Source organism: Octopus bimaculoides, chromosome 12 (assembly GCF_001194135.2).
Source record: "Octopus bimaculoides isolate UCB-OBI-ISO-001 chromosome 12, ASM119413v2, whole genome shotgun sequence".
NCBI classification, from domain to species: domain Eukaryota; kingdom Metazoa; phylum Mollusca; class Cephalopoda; order Octopoda; family Octopodidae; genus Octopus; species Octopus bimaculoides.
In genome coordinates, this window is record NC_068992.1 from 68,072,443 (window position 1) to 68,078,606 (window position 6,164).

At 32.8% G+C, this 6,164-nt stretch overlaps 1 protein-coding gene across 1 annotated transcript in view; it reads left to right on the forward strand.

Annotated features, from left to right (window-relative positions):
* Window positions 1–6,164, forward strand: part of LOC106883002 (uncharacterized) — a 10,356-nt gene that overhangs the window by 808 nt on the left and 3,384 nt on the right. The window lies entirely within an intron of this gene.

Consider the following 6,164-nt stretch of genomic DNA (forward strand, 5'->3'; position numbering starts at 1 on the left):
TGTGTGTGTGTGTGTGTGTGTGTGTGTGTGTGTGTGTGTCTATATATTCTGTGAGTACATGCTTACATGTATATGTATATATGTGTAGATTTTGTATGTATAAAATCCAAGACACATGCTGATTGTGAAGTGGATTGAATAGATTTTAACAAATAACGATTGCTTCTTTTTATCTTCAGAAATATAAGAAATGACGGTGTCAGCAGGATTTTAATTTAGAAGTATATTATAACAGCATACTTTAAGTGGTTTGTAATCCGTTACTCAGCTGTTTTCTCTTCATTATCTTATGTAGCCATTATTCAAAGTACACAAGCTAGCAAATCTATTGTGCATTAAGTACAAAGATATTTACGTTGCAATAGTGCCTTCGTTGGAATTACGCTAGAGTACGATAAAGCCTTTTAATCAAGTAGGTTATTGTTGCTGTTGATGATGCTGATATCATTGTTTGTTAAAACAATATAAGGAACAACTATGGATAAAAATGTTTTCTGATCTGCAGTCTATTAATGTCTTTTTGGCGAAGTGTTTTAGCAGGGATCCTAATTGGCTTCACCAAAAACTAAACTGAAAACAGCGAATTAGCGTATTCGTTAAATGTGTTATCCAAGTGCTAAAGTTCATGTAAATTACTCAGTTGCAGTTATCTCAAAGTAGTTGTCTCTTTCTATTGATGTCGGAGATTTGAACATTCTATTACCCAAGTCTTTCAACTCAGCAAATGCCATTGCCGCAACCTTGGTTTTTATAGTCTCGAATCACTGTACACTCCACGCCTAACCTTCACGCTTCTCACCATGCTTATAACTGTTTTTGATGTTTGTTATTAGTTTATATCTAACAATTCACGGAACCTGTTCAGTGGAAATGTAATGAGTATTGAGAGATAAATGTTTTAACTAACATCGTAGGACAATACTGACTTATGTGACACAATCAGAGGAATGACAACGGACAGGAACTTACTTAGAGGCGAAAAGAAAGTAGTTAGGCAAGAACTGAATATTTTTTTTTTTTAAGATAGTGTAGTTATCCAATAGTTAATTTGTATCGACGGCTTCTCTGGGTGCTTTTGTTTTTCCTACGAAATCTATTGTAAAAGATATATATGTGTTCGAAGGGACGTGAAGAGTTATTTATCCCTAAACAGCCTCGATGAAGAGAATCATTCAGTAGTTTTAATCTCATAGCCACAAATATTCTAATTCAAAATATTTCTCCACATTAGTTTCCAGTGTTTATTTCGTCACAAACATGCATGACTTTTTGCTACCGCTTTCTTTGAAGAAGTTATTCTTCTACTTAAAATATGTTGTGTGACTAGCGTTTTATGATTTTGGTTGATTGCCATTAATTTTTGGCAGTAATAGAGTAACCGGAAATTATTTTATCGATTTGGAAAGTCGAGAATTTCAGAATTGAACTTTAAATACCCCATGTTTATAGCTGCATTTTAATGGATTCCCGTGTTTCACACATTTTCACAGTAGTAAGGGATTCCTAATGAACTGATAGAGTGGATTAAACAAATTCGTGTAGCAGGTCTTATACTGTTTTTAATGTTTGTCCATTGTGAAACACGACAACCACAAGTGTGCACTGGTCAATTAAATCGATGCTAGGCATTCTACCATTTTACTAATTAAATTTAAATATTATGTTAATCGTTAATGTAATGGAATGACAAGAAAGGATTTATAATGTATTGTTTCGGTTTTTTTTTACCGCTCAAATATATATGTATGTATGTATGTATGTATGTATGTATGTATATAAAGATGAAGGAGGAAATAGCACAGAAGTAACTCTAAGACATTTCAATTTAAGAGGGAATTTAATAAAAATGATTTTAAAAGTTATAAAAAGAAAATACTCTTGCTTTTGATGAATCTCATCTTATCAAATACCAGTAAAAATATATAAAAGTTTGAAGTAAAATTTAGTTTATCTACTTTCTGAGGGTTGAAAACATGTTAAGACTATTGAAAAGGTTGCAAGACGCAACGAAAATTTTCGGAAAATAAAAATAGGAAATAAGTGGAAATTTTACCGGTTAGTGTTAAATTATAAGGCACAAAAAGAAAATTACTCTCTTCAGACACAACAGTATGTATATATATATATATATATATATATATATATATATATATATACATGCATGCATGCACACACATACGCATATATTATTTATGGGACTGCCTATTAAATCCTTTTTCGCCAACCGTCTAAAGAAACAACAGTGTTATCATTATAATTTACTACTTACTAAACGCTGTGTCTATTTAATCCATTTTCGCCACCTCTCTACAAGCAGGAATGGTATGATGCCTGGTCTCAGGTATAAATACACTTACAAAATATTGTGGAAATTTGTAAAGTAATGAGTGAAACTAATAAAATTCATACATTCATCATTTTCATCTGTGTTATGTCTAAAATTGTGTTGAAATTATCTTTTTCTCTTTTTATCAATCTGGATTAATTTGTAAATAAAATACTTGTACTGAAATTGGCACTAAAATTGTTCCACGTCCCTCAGTGAAGCAAGCTTTGAGCCTCTGGAGGAGAAACAAATTAATTCTGAAATTCCATTATAATTTCTCATTAATTCTTAGGGGATTTGGCTTACAAATTAAAATATTAAACACTTTTCTGAACTTATTTTACGTATTTTATTTCGCTGCTTCGTGGTTGAAAATATGAATTTTAAAAATAATCAGCTTCTGTTGTCTATTGGTTTACGGCCGATAAAAGCTAATGGCATCGATTTATTAAATAGTAATCTCCACTCAACTTAAAATATTTGTATGATTATATATTTAAAGGTAGGTGAATGGCTCTTACTCTGACTATATGCATGTGCGCTCTTGTGTGTATACATAAGGGTGCTTTCCAGTCACATATTTCCGGGTTTAGTTCCATTGCGTGTTAACTTTGGCAAGTACTTTCTACTATAGCCCTCGGCTAGTCAAAGCCTTGTGAGTGGATTTGGAAGATGGAAACTACAAAAAGCCCGTCGTATATCTAGATTTATGTGTGTTTTTGCGCGCACGCGCACATGTATTTTTCTTCGTTCCCGCAACAACTTGGCAACTAGTGTCGGTTTGTTTACGCCTCTCTAGCTTAACGGATTGGAAGAAGATACCGATAACATAAGTACCAGGATTTAAAAAAAGAATTGGTTCTGGAGTCTAATTGTTCCACTAAGGCCCTCACGGTGGTGTACCAGCACGGCCGCAGTCCAATGACAGAAAAAAGGAAAGGATTATATATACATATATATATATATACACACACACATATATATATATACATATATATATACATATATATATACATGTATATATATTCATATATGTAAATATATACATACATATAGATATATATATGTGTGTATGTATATACATACTTACATACATATATATATATATATATATATATATATATATATATATATATATATACATATATATATATATGTATATATATATATGTATCCTTAGTTTCGTACGAAGTCAAAATATACATAAAAGCACACACAGACATTATTGTAATTCTTGAATGTAACAAAATCCGCTCTCAGAAGATTTTATAAAAGCTAAGGTTTTTCATGCAACCCTCTCGGGGCTATCACAGCAGCTTATTTTAATATATGTTTCTGAAAACATCCAAATGATGCTATTTTTGTCTCATAATAACTATGGTGCTGTGAGTAGGTTGTTGTGAACTTATTTGTCTCAGGCTACTCCCATCAGACACTACAGCATATTTTCGTACGTTATTATATGTTAAACATTTATCAGTAAAGTTTGTAATGAAGAGGGGATTGCTTGTCGGCTTCCCATCTGATGAGCTGATGGTTCATTTTTAGCCATTGTAGTTAATATGGGGAGCGGAAGATAAATGATAGCAATGGTGTTAAATTTAAATGGGGAAAAAAATCAATTCCAGGCAATTTTCAACATGTAACTGAAACTGTGAGCGCTTGGAACAAAACCAAACGAAGGCTGTTAAGCAGGGTTGTATTGTTATTGTTATGAATATAATTTGGAGAAGAATCAGCACATCCATATTGATTTGCTTTAATTTCAGTATATAAGCGGAATTGCATAGAAATATGTCAGTGAGACATTAGTTTATAAAATATAACCTAGTTATCATTAATAATAACTGAAGACATTCGATTAGGCAAACCAAGGAATATTATCATCTTCCAATGTATTTAATTTAGAACTCCCACTTTCCAGCTATCGTATCCCCATCATTTAGGAATAATATATTAAACATACATAAAATTACTTTTATATTTGTCACACAGGAATATTGGAGTTCTGAAAGTGAAAGGCAATATGATTCATTTGCATATCACTTCTCCATTGTCTTCATTTTTCTCATCATATACGTTCAAGATTAAATATTCCGTGCATCAGTTGAATTTTCAACATATCTGTAAAACAGAAAATATTACCTTGTGGAATTTAGCGTCAGACATTTAGGTTCTGGATTAAAAATCATTCGAAACCCATTTTGCCTTTCGTCATTATAATATACATTTAATAACCGGCCATAAATGCGCAAAGGTTTTTCTTCTTAGACATCTGATTTATTGTTTGGTAAGTTAATATCTGCTTTTAAAAATTTAAAAATTGTAAGGAAGGATATTGCCTAGATTACATTTAATGTGAGCGATAATTATAAGAAGCCAACTTACAGTCTATGAAACTGTTAGCGTCGGTGGTATTTGAACCCACAGTGAAAAGGAGCCTAACTGAAACACCGCCAGCGCTTGATGAGTTAGGAATAGCACAAAATATATTTAAACGAAAATTAAGCAATTTGCTTGAATAAATTTCTGGATTTTTTCCAATGGTTTTTCTGTGAAATAGATAAAATGCACATTTAGAGCAATACAAACTGGAAGCCTGAAACTAAACAATGAAGTAAGTTAAAACCTTGAACAGGTGACATAAGTAATTTCATTGAACATGAATTTCTTGGTTTTCGAGAGTAGAAAGAGAAACTTCATCACAAGGTAAAATGAATTGTCTCTAAAATATTTTGCAAATTTGGTTGAACAATAATTATTCTCTCTTTGTTGCAGCTCCTGCAAGACTTCAGGATCGTGTTTCGTAAGCTACTGAGTAATTGAAACATCATTATGGATAGATTTTTATGTAGTGAGACATGCACACTCATATATACACACACACACACACACACACATACGTATATATATAAATAATATGGGTGGCTTATTAGCAATGTAACAACTTAAAGGCAATAATATATATTGTTACTGTCATTGTAATGATTACTATTATTTAAAACAGTTCGCTTCAGCTTCATGTGTTTTGTATGTTTCATACAAAGGCCCAAATCTTTCGGGCTCAGATTACTGAATAGAGGGGCACAGGGAGTCCAACATTACTGCTGAAAAATAAACTATTATTGCTCAAGGTGAGTCACATGGCGGTATAAGCGTAAGATGAAGAACACAGAGACAGCACGAATATTTTATGGTCAGAATTACTGGAACTGCTCTTACCCGATCTCGGTTGTACGCTCACAACACCTTGACCGACAATACCATATGGCCCGCCTTGACTGATAGCACCCTATTTACCAGCAACCATCTTGGTCTTTCTGGATGCCTCCATTCGGTAATATGAGCCTAAACGAGCTAAGTTTCTGTAAGAAGCCTACGAAACTTTAAATCGCATGGGGCCGAAATTAAAATGTTGTGAACCAATAAGACATGTTACTCCTACAAAATGTGTGGAGCCACATCGCACCGCGGCAGATCTGTGTTTCTGACCCTCTTCCATAGCCTAGGAACAATAGAATATCGTGAGGGAATGTGAGAAGATAGAAAATTTGTAATCGCCCTGTTCTTGGTTCCACAATACGGTCAGTGGTTACTTTTAGTATCGTACATTTTACTGCATTGCATGCGATAAAGACCGAGGCTTTGTTTCTCTTTCTTTCCACCAATTTTGTGACAGTGCAAAAAAAAAATTGCAGAAAAAAAAACTTTACTTGTAACTCAGAGAAAAAATATGAGTGTCTCTGATATTTCTAAAGTATATCCAGCTGAAGAACTGAAGGACTATATTTCACGTTTCATAATGTCTCAAATGTTATATATGAATGTAAATATATAT